Source organism: Triticum dicoccoides, chromosome 3B (genome assembly GCF_002162155.2).
Source record: "Triticum dicoccoides isolate Atlit2015 ecotype Zavitan chromosome 3B, WEW_v2.0, whole genome shotgun sequence".
NCBI lineage: Eukaryota > Viridiplantae > Streptophyta > Magnoliopsida > Poales > Poaceae > Triticum > Triticum dicoccoides.
The window spans coordinates 233,601,633-233,620,825 of NC_041385.1; positions in this window are offsets into that span (position 1 = coordinate 233,601,633).

A 19,193-nucleotide genomic window follows, 5' to 3' on the forward strand; every position below is an offset into this window, starting at 1 on the left:
AGAGGGGCTCGCCTGAGAGGTACTCCACTATCTATCTTAGGGTTCAGGGTGGGGGCGGTGGTCACCGACGGTGGTGGGGCGTTGGCGGGGTGGTGGCATGGGGATCGCCGGAGGAAAATCTCGGCACGGGGGGGGGGCCTAGAGGGATGGCCGGGGCGGTGGCGGACCTGCGGTGGGCAGTGTTTTCGGGGCAGGCGGGGCGGCGCACCGCCGACCGCAGGCGGCGGGGGGCTGCTGTTTGGCCGGTGGTTGCTGGCGGCTCAAGGGGGTGGAGGTTGAAGATATGAAAAAGTCAGTCGACCGACGTGTAGCCTCACCTTGCTAGTGCGTTCAGTTTTGACAGCAAAATTCAGTTTCGACAACAAAATTCAGTTTCGACAGTTAAGTTCAGTTTCGACAGTTAAGTTCAGTTTCGACAGTTAAGTTCAGTTTCGACAGTTAAATTCACTTTCGACAGTTAAGTTTCGAGATGAGTGGCTGATGTATTTTACATCTAGCACTTTGTGCTTATGTATTTTACGTCATGTATTGGAGATGCTATTAGAATGACACTCAGGTTAACGTTGTTCGTTGTCTCTCTTGTCCTGCTTCAGCCTCAGCGTCGTACAACTCACCGGAGCTGCTCCAACGACGAAACCCTCCATCACGGCGGAGCAGTACCACAGGCTCCATCTCTAGACGCCTCAGATCTTCTTCCCCTCCTCCGACAGCCAAGTCAGCCGGAGCATCCTCACCGGCCAACCCAATCACGCTGAGATCAACATGGCTTCGCCAAAGAGGTTGTACACTTGTTGCATCACTTTTTTACTCTACATGTTATATATATTGTCCACTTAGCACTCGTAGTAACGAGAAATATGATTATTTTATCCTACTATATGAAAAGCAGTAAGGTACCAGGCAACTTAGCTATCTGTGATGGACTCTCTTGAACGCCATCATTATTTATCTGTGCATGTTTGAGCTTTGCATTTGTCGATGGGCCTGGGAGTTGAGCTAGTACGGCAGTGGCCTGGATCCAAAGTAATAGAAGTAGCACAAAAACATTTTTTTAGTGTAGGATTTTCCTTGCTCAAGCCTGCCTACTAGAATCGCCAGTGCTTGAAAGGAAAAGTGAATGAAAAACATAGGAATTGGGAAGTTTCCTATGGTACTACTTTTCATGAATTTGGTGCAAAGGAATGGAGCAAAGGAAAACTGTAGGATTTGTTCCTTTAGTGTCTCCTTGAAAGAAAAACCATAGGAATTCTAATTTCCACTTCTCCTCCTTTTCATATTCCTATTCATCAAGCACAAGACTAAGAGATAGTAGCATAATAGCATTATAACCGTACATTTTCTTGTGGTTTGACTTAATCTCACCATGCTTTTTTGCATCCTGTGATCTTCCAATTGTTGTGAATCAAACACCCAGATTGGCAGAAATCCTGTGTTTTTAAATTCTCTGTTTTGCACGTGCATTCCTATACTATTCCTATCTATTTCCTATCCCTGCATTGTTAGAATCCTCAGATTCAAACAAGCCCTTACTCAATTACTTCTGTTACAGATATGTGTCAAAGAAAACCTTGTGTGGTTTATCCTGCTCCTGCGGCGCTGTGTTCCACCCCAGCTCAGCTGCTCCAACGATGGAAGGGTTCACTACAACAGGGATCCGCTCTCCAGACTGTCTTTTGCCGCCTCAGATCTTCTTCCCCGCCGCCGGCAGCCACGACAACTGCATTACCATCATCAACTGAGCAGATGACCTTGAGGACTACACGGGTCCGCAAGAGAGGTCGCACTCTTCCGTGTCTGCTTACGTTATGCATCGCTTAATATGATGACATGCTACATTATCGTCGTGTTCACCTATTAGACTCCGAGTCAGGTCCAAACTAATGTTGAAACTTGAGTTTTTAAATGGTTGTGGGGTACATATTGGGGCAGTAATCAGTACTATCTGTCTACTATCTGGTTAATATCCGGTATCTACTATGAGTTTAATGTTGGGTGCAAACAAACATTAAAGGAGCCATTATCTATATTTTTTAACTAAAGCTATTATCTGCCTGTTATCATTGGTTTTGGGTCTATCCACGGTTTGCTACCATCACTCTGGATTTGTGCATGCACTCCTTACATAATCTCACTATGTTTTATTCCTATGCATGCCAGTTATTGTACACAATGGAACTGATCATGTAGAGCAAAAGAGACGAGCCTTGCGTGGCAATAAAATTTCATGCAGACATCATTCCATGGTGGGCGCAAAGGCAGCCCCCCTCCACCCATTTCGGATCGTAATCAAGAGGAAGATAACTATTCTGAGAGGGATTCAGAAGGAGAAGACCACTCCTATTTACCCCATGAGGTCTTCGCTCTAACTTGGCATGCTGATGTTGGTAATATCATGCATATGGTGCCTTGCATTGCTTACTGTATACATTAAAGATGTCATCTGCTTAGTTTAGACATGCTTTGTGTCAATGCCATCTGTTTAGTTTCTTTATCGTATATGTGAATCATGCAATGCCATCTTGTTTAGCCAGGCATCATATATGTGAATTTTGCAATGCCACCCTAGTTAGCCAGTCATCTTATATGTGAATTATATCATGCCATCATTTTTTTATTACGTGTTAAATTTGTCAACAATTTTAGTACATTCAATTACTCTTTCTGTGCATCAGCCATTCGGCACGGTCATGGAAAAATCTGGAGTGGAAACAAGGTCTTCAGAGCAGACAATGCGATCTGACGAAGCACATGTCTTGTTGGTTACCGATAGCTCCTCAGAGGAGGATTCAAAGACAGATGACCAGTCATATTCCCCCCCCCCCCGAGGTGCATGCCCTAACTTGGCAGGGTTATGTTGCTCATATCGTGCGTATGTTATCTTGCATTGCTATGGCATTTGCTTAGTTTAGACATGCTTTGCGTGAATGCCACCTGTTTAGTGTCCAATTACCATATATGTGAATTATGCAATGCCATCTTATTGCAAGACATTATATATGTGAATTATGCAATGTTATCTTGTTGCAAGTCATTATGTATGTGAATTATGCAATGCCATGCTGTTTAGGCAAGCGTCATATATGTGAATTATATCATGCCATCCTTTTTTGTATTTCTCATTGCTTTTGTCAACAATGTTTGTATATTCAACTACTCTTCCTGTGCATCAGCCATTTGAATTGGTGATGGAGAAATCTGGAGTGAAAACAAGGTCTTCAGAGCAGACAATGCTACCTGCTGAAGCAGATATCTTGCTGGTTACAGATAGCTCTTCAGAGGAGGATTCAGAGGCAGATGACCAGTCCTATTATCCCCCTGAGGTGTATGCTCAAACTTGGCAAGGTTATATTACTCATATAATGCATATGTTGTATTGCAATGCTTAGTTTTTACATCATATACACAATATTGAATGCCATCTCCTTAGTTGACACATCATATATGCGATTGCCCTCTGCTCACTTTCTTAGTATATAAATTATATATTTAAATTATGTCATGCCATGATGTTTACATAGAGAGCATGTATCTCAATTACGGCATGCCAACCCATTTTCTAAAGACATAATATAGTTATATCATCTCATCCTGTTTACATAGTGTTGGGGATATGACTACTGGGTGTAAACCGCCTAGGAGGGGCCGGATTACATTCACAAGGAGTCCTGTACAAGTGCCCATGAAGATGAAGGCTATGGCTCTTTAACTATGGAGGCTTAGAGGCCCAGAGCCCAATGGCAGATTAGGGCCCATAGAAGTAACCGCCATAGATGTATAACTTGTATTGTAAGTTAGGGAAAGGAAGAAACCAAGCCGGACACTTGTATGAGCCGGCCTCAGGATTCTGTAAACCGGCCAGGCGTCAACCTGTGTGTATAAAGGGACGACCCGGCGGCGGTTCAGGGACAAGAAACAACAGCTCGAGAGATAGGTAAAGCGGATTCGCTCCCTGCTCAACGAGATCAATCAATCCCACAACAATTGGATCGTAGGCTTTTACCTTCACCGCAAGGGGCCGAACCAGTATAAACTCCCCATGTCCTTTGTCCGGTTGAACCCCTTTTTGCTAATCTTGTTGTGATGGCTCCACGACTAAGTCCTTCCACTAGGACATCTGACGTGTTAATTCTACGACAGTTGGCGCCCATCGTGGGTCTATCGCACAATGGTTTCGAGTTCTTAAAGGGCAACTTTGAAGGACTCAAAGGGTACACGGTTGGCCGGATGACCAAGAGTTGTCGTGGCAAGCTCTACATCGACGATGCAGGATGGGGCCCCGAGGCCGGCTCAATTGAGTATGGGTACCGGGTCCCCTTTGGTGGAATTCACGTTTTCATCAGCAAGACCGGCGAATTGGGCCCTGAGCCGGACATCTTCACCGACCTCATCGAGACGGCTCAGCGTGCGAGCCCTGCCCGAGTTCAGCCTGCCATGAAGCATGCGTTCGTAGGATTCATCCATGGTGCAGGGTCTGAACCGGTGTCCGACGGTGAGACAACCATCTACTCAGATGGCGAATCATCCACTGGCGAAACCGAGTCGCTGTACCAATTGCAAGACGGCTGGATTGGGGGCTATTCCAATGGCGACATTATTCTGGACCCCTTTGGACCGCCGAATCGGGTTGCAATCTTCATGGCCGGTACGTAGCCCACCTTGCAATCTTCATCTGCAGCAACAATGATTTCCAGATCAGCAGCCGGGGCAGGAGGCCCCGCGCGCCGGCCGGCTCAAGTCCTTGCCGGTTTGCTGGATGCTTTGACGACATTGTTGACCATGGCAGTCACTATCGGTGTCCAAACCGGCGGATCTCGGGTAGGGGGTCCCGATCTGTGCGTCAAGGCTGATGGTAACAAGAAGTAAGGGACACAGGTGTTTACCCAGGTTTGGGCCCTCTCGATGGAGGTAAAACCCTACTTCCTACTTAATTAATATTGATGATATGGGTAGTACAAGAGTAGATCTACCACGAGATCGTAGAGGCTAAACCCTAGGAGCTAGCCTATGATGGTATGAATGTAATTGTGATCGGCCTTCCAAGGACCAACCTCTCCGGTTTATATAGACACCGGAGAGGGCTAGGGTTTACATGGAGTCGGTTACAAGGAAGGAAATATAATATTCGGATCGCCAAGCTTGCCTTCCACACCAAGGAAAGTCCCATCCGGACACGGGCCGAAGTCTTGAGTCTTGTATCTTCACGCTTCAATAGTCCAGACGTTGTACACAGTCCAGCTGTCCGGATACCCCCTAATCCAGGACTCCCTCAGTAGCCCCTGAACCAGGCTTCAATGACGATGAGTCCGGCGCGTAGTATTGTTTTCGGCATTGCAAGGCGGGTTCCTCCTTCGAATACTCCAAAGTGGTTCATCGAACATGTAGACTATGTCCAGATTTGCAGGATGATCCTCGTATGGTATAGATCTGATTTGCTGGCAATCTTCGTGCGTCGTGCCCTTGTATCGTGGCTCGGTCCAATGTAAACCGACGTCTCCTACCCCACGACGACTCGTGTTACGAGGCGGTTTTATTGGCACGTCCCGTCGAGGCAGAGATCGTGTCCCTTTTATTACAGGATTTTCCATCAATATGAGCGTGCGTGACCCCACGACGGCCGTTGGTATTACCCCGTGTGTTTTTAGATAAACCTCAAATGGTCGCACCGGGGACTCTTGATATTCACCCTCTTTATAAAGGGGCCGAGACCTACACCTCTTTCTTCACCTTCATCGCGCCTTCTCGCACCTCGAGTTCTAACACCCAAAACCTAAGATCCACCCCTCCGAAATCCGCCAGTATTTCCGGATCTGATCCTCAAGGCCGGTGGGTCGCCTCCTCGATCGAGGAGAAGGACATTGCGAAGCTTAGGGAGGTCGGATACCTAACCGCAGATATTCAGCACAGGCTTCCTGCTCCGGGGCAAGTTATCCCCACGCTGGAGCCCAACAAGAGTGTTGTTTTTGTCCCACACTTCCTCCGTGGTTTGGGTTTCACCCTCCATCCCTTTGTGAGGGGGCTCATGTTCTATTATGGGCTGGATTTTCATGATCTGGCTCCAGATGCTATCCTCCATATCTCGTCGTTCATTATTGTGTGCGAGGCTCTTCTCCATGTCACGCCACACTTCGGCTTATGGCTCAAGACCTTCAATGTGAAGCCGAAGATGATTGAGGGGCGACACGTGGAGTGCGGAGGTGCCGTAATAAGTAGAACGCCGATGCCCCATGGCCGGAGGGTTCTTTCCCAGAAGTATCTGACATATGGCAACGGAGGTGGTTTTATGCTACGACCCCAAGGGCCACAAAGTGGGTAGCCGCTCCCGAGTTCCGCTTGGGCCCCTCATCGCAATTGGCATCCTAGACAGACGTAGGACGTAATTGGGGGCCCATAGGCGATGTACCAATACCGCAGAACCGCATCCGGGAGCTTCTTGAGAGAGATATCAACCTTATCAGCGTAATGCAAGTGATGTTAACCCGACGGATGTTGCCGTGCCAGCGCTGGCCTCTTCGGATGTGGGAGTTCAATCCGGAGGGTCCGCGGATGGTGAAGCACTTCTTAGGCTTAAAGCCCGAAGAGATGTGCAAATTATTCTTCGGACGGAAGGTAGTGTGTCCGGATACCTCCGAGGATGCGGGCCTAAGCTGCAATCGCCTAGATATTCAAGTAAGTAGCCTTGATGCCGGACACCCTGTTTTGTATTTGTCATGATTGTTTATTCTGAAAATCATCCACGTCCAGGAATGGCTCAGCAAGGCGGAGAGAATCAGGTGTCTGGCGCCACTTCCCGAAGGCTCGCCCGCCCCCACCGTGGCCAAGATGCTCGACCGGGTACTCAGCAGAATGCCCTCGGGGAAAGACAAGGGGAGGAACGAAGAAACCGAACCCCACATGCTGCGCATCCAAACCGGGGGAATTGTCACTTCCCCGAAGGAGGATTGTCGGGGAGGAGAGGTCGAGGCCGCCTCCCCACGCGGGAAGAAGAGGGCCGCCTCCGAAGATTTGGAGGTAGAGATGTACAAATTGGGGGAAAAGGGATCCCCATGGGTCCTTGCCCTGACAGGCACCCTCACCGCATCATGCCCTCCAACGGGCCAGCCCTCCAACGAGTCGTAAGTTAATCATTAACTTAAAGGTACTGTATTTCTCCTGGATCAATGACCAGGACTCAACTTTTGCAGTCCGGCTGGCAGCTCTTCTCAACAGGGATCGTCTTCGGGCGACCTTCCTCTGGAGATGATGGAGAGCGAGACCCCACCCGTCTCTCCGGTTCTTGACGCGGGCGACACCGAGGTGTCGTCACGGAGGAGCCTGGATCCGCCAAGGCCGGAAGCCAATGCGTCAGCCGCCCTGAGTCCGGACGTACTGACAGGCTTAATGGAGCGAGCTGCGCTCTCGGAGGAGCACCGCTCATTAATGAGCGCGGTGCTCAAGAAGATTTTGTCCGCTACAAGCGGTTTGAATGAAGCATTCACAAGCCTTCTCAGAGGCTTTGAGGTATGTAATGGAGAACTCACTATTTCTTTGGTTGTAAGGCACGCGCTAGGTGTGCTCTATATAGATAGTAGCCCCTGAGACTCTGGTTACCCGCCCTAGGCGGCAAACGGGGGATCATAAACCAATGATAGTGCTGTAAATGTGTGCTGGTACCTGTGGGTCTGGCCGCCGGCCCGTCCGTTGAAGTTGCCAAACTATTGAGGCAAATTGGGTCGATTGATGCCGATATTACTCTGATGAATGAGCGGCTGGATATATCACAAGGTATGTGCCCTGTCTCCCATTGCATAGGAAAATATTAAGGTGGCATGTATTAATATAATTTGTTCGGACTGCAGATGGTGCTGTTGCCGTGGAGGCCCTGAGGGCGGAACTTGCTCTATCCAAGGAACAAGCTTGGGTGAGCAATGCGGCTGCCCTAAAGGCGGCTGAGGAATTGAGAGCCGAACATGCTGCTCATTGTCGAAGCAAGGAAAAGATAGCCGAAATGGCTATCGAGTTAAAACATGCTGCTGACCGGTATGAGCTCCTGAAGAAGGAGCATGAAGATAAATCGGCTGACCTGAGCAAGGCGCTAAATGCCACCAAGGAAATATGGACCGAGCTCAGGGGTGCGCGGGAGGAGCTTCAACAGGCCGGTAAAATCGCGACTGGAGGCTCCTATTTGCTGCGGACGAAGTTCGTCGATCCGAAGTACGCTCCCCTTGATGGATGCTGGAGCTCGCCGGACGCATACACGGACCTGGCGAAGAGTACGGCTGATGCTGTGGAGTTCTTCAAAGATCAGGATGAAAAGGAGGTGGCGAAGCTTTTTTGGTCGCAGTTCCATGCTCCCACTCGCCAGCTGCCGTTAAGTGATAAGATGGCTGCTGTGGCTGAGCTTCACAGGTTGTCCGGGCTCGCGATGCGGCCTGTAATAGATCATCTTTGGCCAAAGGAGCCGAAGCCGGACAACTACTTTGGTTTAGTGCAACAGTTCCTTGGGGCCGTGCCCCGGATCGATGCCATGAGGAGGTCAGCATGCATAGAGGGAGCGCTGGTCCTTGCACGCGTTAAAGCATTTTGGACAGATATGGATGCCACTATGGTAGCGTCTCAGGATCCGGTAGGGGGTCAACATCCGGCCGGGCACTATTTGGCGCAGGTCACGGAGGGTGCCCGCCTGATAGAGGCGCAGTGCCCGAAAAATCCCCTCTTCAAGTGATGATTCAAATCATTGTAAAAACATTTTGATTAGATGGTTATATTTATAATTTGCGTCTGAAAATATGGTTGTGTCCCATGTGCGGCCGTTTATACATACATACATACATACATACATACATACATACATACATATATATATATATATATATGTAATCCGAAAGATAACAGTCGTTGGCTTCAGCCCCCACGCATACAATGCGGGGGTGTTCGCGAAGAAAATGTGCTTGATCACTCTTTATCCAACGTCTTGGTCCGGAAAGGAGGTCATCGCACGTCGAACTAGGCAACCGGACTATATAGCTGTAACACTTTCGCTTAGCCCCAGGATTCAACTATTGGGGCTACTATGTAGCCCCTGGTGCCATCGCGTGCATCCGAACACGGGCGCGTATGTACCTGGCCAGGAAATGGCCCTTTGTTAATGCGGAAGAATCCTAGAGATTCTGGTGAGTCGTCGAGTGGTTGACCAGTCTCTCGCTGTATCATGACGGTCAGTTTTCGGCTTTCTCTACTGAGGTGCTCGTCCGGAATAACCAGGGCACAATCGCAGTAGTTCTCCTTTGGCCACCTTAGCTGATTATAACGGAACGTAAGGCGGCAAACCCAGGAGCCGGGCAATCCCAACATTTGACCAAAGACGTGATTCGGAGCTGATGCATATAAGGACAAACTCGTGACGTCGAACACTCCCGAAGGTATTTGGACTTTCTAATCAGATGATGGGCTCAAGAATGCCCATTCATTATAAACCCTGTATGTCCAGGTGCGTGTGTTAATCTGTCGTGGCATAGTGCCAAAAACGGCAGTATCCTCTGTGGGTATGGAACCCGTGGGATGATGAAACAACAAGAGGCAGTAGAAAAGGTTTACACAGGGGCTTAATCTAAAAAGAAACCTGTTGGACGGGGCCCTACTGCACGTCTGCGCCTTTATCTCCGTTGTGCCGCATCCTGGAAGGGTATCGCGCGAATGTTGTCTGCGGAAAAAAGGAACTCATAGAAGAGTGCAACGTAAGTGTGCGATGGATAGTAGAGAATGTAAAATGCTGGCCTGCCAATAAGGTTGGGCCAAGAGTGTGGGTCTTTATTATTAGCCCCTGGTGTCCACTATAGGATTACATATACAAGGCCCTGGTTTAATGTGGGCTGCCGGACTCGTCTAACCGTGTCTGTGGTCTTAACGACCTGGTGTAATTTTGTTAGAGGCCGCTTATAGACCGGCCGCTAGGGCCGTCGCGTATTCCTCTGTGTGCGAAAAGCGCTCTATTGTTCCGCTAACGGTGATGACGCCGCGTGGACCGGGCATCTTGAGTGTAAGGTAGCCATAATGCGCCAATGCGTTGAAGCGGGCAAAGGCCGTTCTTCCAAGCAGTGCGTGATAGCTGCTTTGGAAGGGTGCGATGATGAAGACTAGTTCTTCGCTTCTGGAGTTATCTGGAGAGCCGAATGTTACCTCCAGTATGATGGAGCCCTTGCTGTAAGCTTCAACGCCTGGTATCACCCCTTCAAAGGTGGTGTGAATCTTGCTGATTCTGGATGAGTCTATCCCCATCCTGCGGACAGTGTCCTCCTATATTAAATTGAGACTGCTGCCACCGTCCATGAGGACATGAGTGAGATGGTATCCGTCGATTATTGGGTCAAGCACCAAGGCATTTGATCCTTCGTGCCGAATGCTAGTTCGGCCGTCCAGGTGATCGAAGGTGATCGAACAAGACATCCAGCAGTTAGGTGTGGGTACGATGGGCTCTATATCGCGTGCGTCTTTATGGGCATGTTCTAAAGGAAATATGCCCTAGAGGCAATAATAAAGTTATTATTTATTTCCTCATATGATGATAAATGTTTATTATTCATGCTAGAATTGTATTAACCGGAAACATAATACATGTGTGAATACATAGACAAACATAACGTCACTAGTATGCCTCTACTTGACTAGCTCATTGAATCAAAGATGGTTATGTTTCCTAGCCATAGACATGTGTTGTCATTTGATTGACGGGATCATATCATTAGGAGAATGATGTGATTGACATGACCATTCCATTAGCCTAGCACTTGATCGTTTAGTATGTTGCTATTGCTTTCTTCATGACTTATGCATGTTCCTGTAACTATGAGAATTATGCAACTCCCGTTTACCGGAGGAACACTTTGGGTACTACCAAACGTCACAACGTAACTGGGTGATTATAAAGGAGTACTACAGGTGTCTCCGAAGGTACATGTTGAGTTGGCGTATTTCGAGATTAGGTTTTGTCACTCCGATTGTCGGAGAGGTATCTCTAGGCCCTCTCGGTAATGCACATCACTATAAGCCTTGCAAGCAATGTAACCAATGAGTTGGTTACAGTATGATGCATTACATAACGAGTAAAGAGACTTGCCGGTAACGAGATTGAACTAGGTATTGGATACTGACGATCGAATCTCGGGCAAGTAACAAACCGATGACAAAGGGAACAACGTATGTTGTTATGCGGTTTGACCGATAAAGATCTTCGTAGAATATGTAGGAGCCAATATGGGCATCCAGGTTCCGCTATTGGTTATTGACCGAGAATAGTTCTAGGTCATGTCTATATAGTTCTCGAACCCGTAGGGTCCGCACGCTTAACGTTACGATGACAGTTTTATTATGAGTTTATAAGTTTTGATGTACCGAAGGAGTTCGGAGTCCCGGATGAGATCGGGGACATGACGAGGAGTCTCGAAATGGTTGAGACATAAAGATCGATATATTGGACGACTATATTCGGACTTCGGAAAGGTTCCGAGTGATTCGGGTATTTATCGGAGTACCGGAGAGTTACGGGAATTCGCCGGGGAGAAGTATTGGGCCTTATTGGGCCATACGGGAAAGAGAGAGGGGCTGCCTAGGGCAGGCCGCGCCCCCCCCCCAAGGCCTAGTCCGAATTGGGCTAGGGGGAGGGGCCGCACCCCCTCCTTCCTTCCCTTCTCTCTTCCCTTTCCTTCTCTTCTACTCCTACTACATGGAAGGTCTCCTAGTTGGACTAGGAAAGGAGGGAATCCTACTCCCGGTGGGAGTAGGACTCCTCCCTGGCGCACCCTCCCTTGGCCGGCCGCCTCCTCCCCCTTGCTCCTTTATATACGGGGGCAGGGGGGCACCCCATGACACACAAGTTGATCTACGGATCATTCCGTAGCCGTGTGCGGTGCCCCCCTCCACCATATTCCACCTCGGTCATATCGTCGCGGAGTTTAGGTGAAGCCCTGCGCCGGTAGAACATCATCATCGTCACCATGCCGTCGTGCTGGCGGAACTCATCTCTGGAGCTTTGCTGGATCGGAGGCCGGAGATCGTCATCGAGCTGAACGTGTGTAGAACACAGAGGTGCCGTATGTTCGGTGCTTGGATCGGTCGGATCGTGAAGACGTACGACTATATCAACCGCGTTGTCATAACGCTTCCGCTTACGGTCTACGAGGGTACATGGACATCACTCTCCCCTCTCGTTGCTATGCATCACCTTGATCTTGCGTGTGCGTAGGAAATTTTTGAAATTACTACGTTCCCCAACAGTGGTATCAGAGCCTAGGTTTTATGCGTTGATGTTATATGCACGAGTAGAACACAAGTGACTTGTGGGCGATACAAGTCATACTGCTTACTAGCATGTCATACTTTGGTTCGGCGGTATTGTGAGATGAAGCGGCCCGGACTGACATTACGCGTACGCTTACGCGAGACAGGTTTCACCGTTACGAGCACTCGTGCTTAAAGGTGGCTGGCGGGTGTCTGTCTCTCTCACTTTAGCTGAATCGAGTGTGGCTACGCCCGGTCCTTGCGAAGGTTAAAACAACACTAACTTGATGAACTATCGTTGTGGTTTTTGATGCGTAGGTAAGAACGGTTCTTGCTAAGCCCGTACCAGCCACGTAAAATTTGCAACAACAAAGTAGAGGACGTCTAACTTGTTTTTGCAGGGCATGTTGTGATGTGATATGGTCAAGACGTGATGCTATATTTAATTGTATGAGATGATCATGTTTTGTAACCGAAGTTATCGGCAACTGGCAGGAGCCATATGGTTGTCGCTTTATTGTATGAAATGCAAACGCCCTGTAATTGCTTTACTTTATCACTAAGCGGTAGCTATAGTCGTAGAAGAAATAGATGGCGTAAACGACAACGATGCTACGATGGAGATCAAAGGTGTCGCGCCGGTGACGATGGTGATCACGACGGTGCTTCGAAGATGGAGATCACAAGCACAAGATGATGATGGCCATATCATATCACTTATATTGATTGCATGTGATGTTTATCCTTTATGCATCTTATCTTGCTTTGATTGACGGTAGCATTTTAAGATGATCTCTCACTAATAATCAAGAAGTGTTCTCCCTGAGTATGCACCATTGCGAAAGTTCTTCGTGCTGAGACACCACGTGATGATCGGGTGTGATAGGCTCTACGTTCAAATACAACGGGTGCAAAACAGTTGCACACGCGGAATACTCAGGTTATACTTGACGAGCCTAGCATATACAGATATGGCCTCGGAACACGGAGACCGAAAGGTCGAACGTGAATCATATAGTAGATATGATCAACATAGTGATGTTCACCATTGAAACTACTCCATCTCACGTGATGATCGGACATGGTTTAGTTGATTTGGATCACGTGATCACTTAGATGACTAGAGAGATGTCTGTCTAAGTGGGAGTTCTTAAGTAATATGATTAATTGAACTTAAATTTATCATGAACTTAGTCCTGGTAGCATTTTGCAAATTATGTTGTAGATCAATAGCTCGCGTTGTTGCTTTCATATGTTTATTTTTGATATGTTCCTAGAGAAAACTGTGTTGAAAGATGTTAGTAGCAATGATGCGGATTGGATCCGTGATCTGAGGTTTATCCTCATTGCTGGACAGAAGAATTATGTCCTTGATGCACCGCTAGGTGACAAACCTATTGCAGGAGCAGATGCAGACATTATGAACGTTTGGCTAGCTCGAAATGATGACTACTTGATAGTTTAGTGCACCATGCTTAAACGGCTTAGAATCGGGACTTCAAAGACGTTTTGAACGTCATGGACCATATGAGATGTTCCAGGAGTTGAAGTTAATATTTCCAGCAAATACTCGAGTTGAGAGATATGAAGTCTCCAACAAGTTCTATAGCTAAAAGATGGAGGAGAATCACTCAACTAGTGAGCATGTGCTCAGATTGTCTGGGTACTTCAATCGCTTGAATCAAGTGGGAGTTAATCTTCCAGATAAGATAGTGATTGACAGAATTCTCTAGTCACCATCACTAAGTTACTAGAACTTCGTGATGAACTATAGTATGCAAGGGATGAAGAAAACGATTCCCGAGCTCTTCGTGATGTTGAAATCGACGAAGGTAGAAATCAAGAAAGAGCATCAAGTGTTGATGGTGGACAAGATCACTAGTTTCAAGAAAAGGCCAAAGGGAAAGAAAGGCGAACTTCAAGTAGAATGACAAGCAATTTGTCACTCCCACGAAGAAGCCCAAAGCTGAACCAAAGCCTGAAACTGAGTGCTTACACTGCAAAGGAAATGGTCACTGGAAACGGAAATACCCTGAATATTTGGTGGATAAGAAGGATGGCAAAGTGAACAAGGGTATATTTGATATACAGGTTATTGATGTGTGCCTTACTAGTGTTTATAGTAGCCCTTGAGTATTTGATACTTGTTCAGTTGCTAAGATTAGTAACTCGAAACAGGAGTTACAGAATAAACCGAGACTAGTTAAAGGGGAAGTGACGATGACTGTTGGAAGTAGTTCCAAGATTGATATGATCATCATCGCACACTCCCTATACTTTCGGGATTAGTGTTAAACCTAAATAAATGTTATTTGGCGTTTGCGTTGAGCATGAATATGATTTGATCATGTTTATTGCAATACAGTTATTCATTTAAAGTCAGAGAATAAGTGTTGTTCTGTTTACATGAATAAAACCTTCAAATGGTCATACACCCAATGAAAATAGTTTATATGATCTCGATCGTAAGTGATACACATATTCATAATATTGATGCCAAAAGATGCAAAGTTAATAATGATAGTGCAACTTATTTGTGGCACTGCCGTTTGGGTCATATCGGTGTAAAGCACATGAAGAAACTCCATAAAGATGGATTTTTGGAATCACTTGGTTATGAATCATTTGATGCTTGCGAACCGTGCTTTTTGGGCAAGATGACTAAAACTCCGTTCTCCGGAACAATGGAACAAGCTACTGACTTATTGGAAATAATACATACCGATGTATGCGATCCAATGAGTGTTGATGCTCGTGGCAAGTATCGTTATTTTCTGACCTTCACAAAGATGATTTGAGCAGATATGGGTATATCTACTTCATGAAACATAAGTCTGAAATAGTTGAAAGGTTCAAAGAATTTCAGAGTGAAGTGGAAAAATCATCGTAACAAGAAAATAAAGTTTCTGCGATGTGATCGCGGAGACGAATATTTGAGTTACGAGTTTGGTCTTCAATTAAAACAATGTGGAATAGTTTCACAACTCACGCCACCTGGAACACCACAACGTTATGGTGTGTCCGAACGTCGTAACCGCACTTTATTGGATATGGTGCGATCTATGATGTCTCTTACTAATTTACAACTATTGTTTTGGGGTTATGCATTAGAGACAGCTGCATTCACGTTAAAAGGGCACCATCTAAATCCGTTGAGATGACACCATATGAACTGTGGTTTAGTAGTAAACCTAAGCTGTCGTTTTTTAAATTTTGGGGCTGCGATGCTTATGTGAAAAAGTTTCAACCTGATAAGCTCGAACCCAAATCGGAGAAGTGCGTCTTCATAGAATACCCAAAGGAAACTATTGGGTACACCTTGTATCACAGATCCGAAGGCAAGTTATTCGTTGCTAAGATGGATCCTTTCTAGAGAAGAAGTTTCTCTCGAAAGAAGTGAGTGGGAGGAAAGTAGAACTTGATGAGGTAACTGTACCTTCTCCCTAATTGGAAAATAGTTCATCACTGAAATCAGTTCCAGTGATTCCTACACCAATTAGTGAGGAAGCTAATGATGATGATCATGAAACTTCAGATCAAGTTACTACAGAACCTCGTAGGTCTACCAGAGTACGGTCCGCACCAGAGTGGTACGGTAATCATGTTCTGAAAGTCATGTTACTAGACCATGATAAACCTACGAACTATGAGGAAGCAATGATGAGCCCAGATTCCGCAAAATGGTTTGAGACCATGAAATCTGAGATGGGATCCATGTATGAGAACAAAGTGTGGACTTTGGTGGAGTTGCCCGATGATCGGCAAGCCATATTGTATAAATGGATCTTCAAGAGGAAGACGGACACTGATAGTAGTGTTACTATCCACTAAGCTCGACTTGTTGCAAAAGGTTTTCAACAAGTTCAAGGGGTTGAATACGATGAGATTTTCTCACTCGTATCGATGCTTAAGTCTATCCGAATCATGTTAGCAATTGCCACATTTTATGAAATCTGGCAAATGGATGTCAAAACTGCATTCCTTAATGGATTTATTAAAGAAGAGTTGTATATGATGCAATTAGAAGGTTTTGTCAATACTAAAGATGCTAACAAAGTGTGCAAGCTCCAGCAATCCATCAATGTACTGGTGCAAGCATCTCAGAGTTGGAATATACGCTTTGATGAGTGGATCAAAGCATATGGTTTTACACAGACTTTTGGAATGGCCTGTATTTACAAGAAAGTGAGTGGGAGCACTACAACCTTTCTGATAAGTATATGTAAATGACATATTATTAATTGGAAATGATGTAGAATTTTCTGGAAAGCATAAAGGAATGTTTGAAAGGAGTTTTTCAAAGAAAGACCTCGGTGAAACTGCTTGCACATTGAGCATAAAGATCTATATAGATAGATCAAGACGCTTGATAAGTTTTTTCAATGAGTACATACCTTGATAAGATTTTGAAGAAGTTCAAAATGGAACAGTCAAAGAAGGAGTTCTTGCCTGTGTTGCAAGGTGTGAAAATGAGTAAGACTCAAATCCCGACCACGACAGAAAATAGAAAAGAGAATGAAAAGTCATTCCCTATGCATCAGTCATAGGTTCTATAAAAGTATGCCATGCTATGAACCGGACCTATTGTATACTCTGCCCTAGTTTGGCAAGGGAGTACAATTTTGATCTAAAAGTAGATCACTGGACAGCGGTAAAGAATATCCTTTGTGAGGACTAAGGAAATATTTCTCGATTATGGAGGTGATAAAAGAGCCCATCGTAAAGAGTTACATCTGTGCAAGTTTTTACACCGATCCAGATGACTCTAAGTCTTAATCTGGATGCATATTGAAAGTGGGAGCAATTAGCTAGAGTAGCTCCGTGCAGAGCATTGTAGACATAGAATATTTGCAAAATACATACGCTCTGAATATGACAGACCCGTTGACTAAGCTTCTCTCACGAGCAAAACATGATCGCACCTTAGTACTCTTTGGGTGTTAATCACATAGCAATGTGAACTAGATTATTGACTCTAGTAAACCCTTTGGGTGTTAGTCACATGACGATGTGAACTATGGGTGTTAATCATATACAGATATGAATATTGGTGTTAAATCACATGGCGATGTGAACTAGATTATTGACTCTAGTGCAAGTGGGAGACTGAAAGAAATATGCCCTAGAGGCAATAATAAAGTTATTTTTTATTTCCTCATATCATGATAAATGTTTATTATTCATGCTAGAATTGTATTAACCGGAAACATAATATATGTGTGAATACATAGACAAACATAACGTCACTAGTATGCCTCTACTTGACTAGCTCGTTGAATCAAAGATGGTTATGTTTCCTAGCCATAGACATGTGTTGTCATTTGATTGATGGGATCATATCATTAGGAGAATGATGTGATTGACATGACCCATTCCATTAGCCTAACACTTGATCGTTTATTATGTTGCTATTGCTTTCTTCATGACTTATACATGTTCCTGTAACTATGAGAATTATGCAACTCACGTTTACCGGAGGAACACTTTGGGTACTACCAAACGTCACAACGTAACTGGGTGATTATAAAGGAGTACTACAGGTGTCTCCGAAGGTACATGTTGAGTTGGCGTATTTCGAGATTAGGTTTTGTCACTCCGATTGTCGGAGAGGTATCTCTGGGCCCTCTCGGTAATGCACATCACTATAAGCCTTGCAAGCAATGTAACCAATGAGTTGGTTACGGGATGATGCATTACGTAACGAGTAAAGAGACTTGCCGGTAACGAGATTGAACTAGGTATTTGATACCGACGGTCGAATCTCGGGCAAGTAACAAACCGATGACAAAGGGAACAACGTATGTTGTTATGCGGTTTGACCGATAAAGATCTTCGTAGAATATGTAGGAGCCAATATGGGCATCCAGGTTCCGCTATTGGTTATTGACCGAGAATAGTTTTAGGTCATGTCTACATAGTTCTCGAACCCGTAGGGTCCGCGCGCTTAACGTTATGATGACAGTTTTATTATGAGTTTATAAGTTTTGATGTACCGAAGGAGTTTGGAGTCCCGGATGAGATCGGGGACATGACGAGGAGTCTCGAAATGGTCGAGACGTAAAGATCGATATATTGGACGACTATATTCGGACTTCGTAAAGGTTCCGAGTGATTCGGGTATTTATCGGAGTACCGGAGAGTTACGGGAATTCGCCGGAGAGAAGTATTGGGCCTTATTGGGCCATACGGGAAAGAGAGAGGGGCTGCCCCCCCCCCCAAGGCCTAGTCCGAATTGGACTAGGGGGAGGGGCCGCACCCCCTCCTTCCTTCCCTTCTCTCTTCCCTTTCCTTCTCTTCTACTCCTACTACATGGAAGGTCTCCTAGTTGGACTAGGAAAGGAGGGAATCCTACTCCCGGTGGGAGTAGGACTCCTCCCTGGCACGCCCTCCCTTGGCCGGCCGCCTCCTCCCCCTTGCTCCTTTATATACGGGGGCAGGGGGCACCCCATTACACACAAGTTGATCTACGGATCGTTCCTTAGCCGTGTGCGGTGCCCCCCTCCACCATATTCCACCTCGGTCATATCGTCGCAGAGTTTAGGCGAAGCCCTGCGCCGGTAGAACATCATCATCGTCACCACGCCGTCGTGCTGACGGAACTCATCTCTGGAGCTTTGCTGGATCGGAGGCCGGAGATCGTCATCGAGCTGAACGTGTGCAGAACATGGAGGTGCCGTACGTTCGGTGCTTGGATCGGTCGGATCATGAAGACGTACAATTATATCAACCGCGTTGTCATAACGCTTCCGCTTACGGTCTACGAGGGTACGTGGACATCACTCTCCCCTCTCATTGCTATGCATCACCATGATCTTGCGTGTGCGTAGGAAAGTTTTGAAATTACTACGTTCCCCAACATGTTCGTGCCTTCCCAAGGATGTACGAGTCACGTGGATCATGTTCACTGTTTTAACCTCTAGCGGGAATGTTTTTTGTCCCCC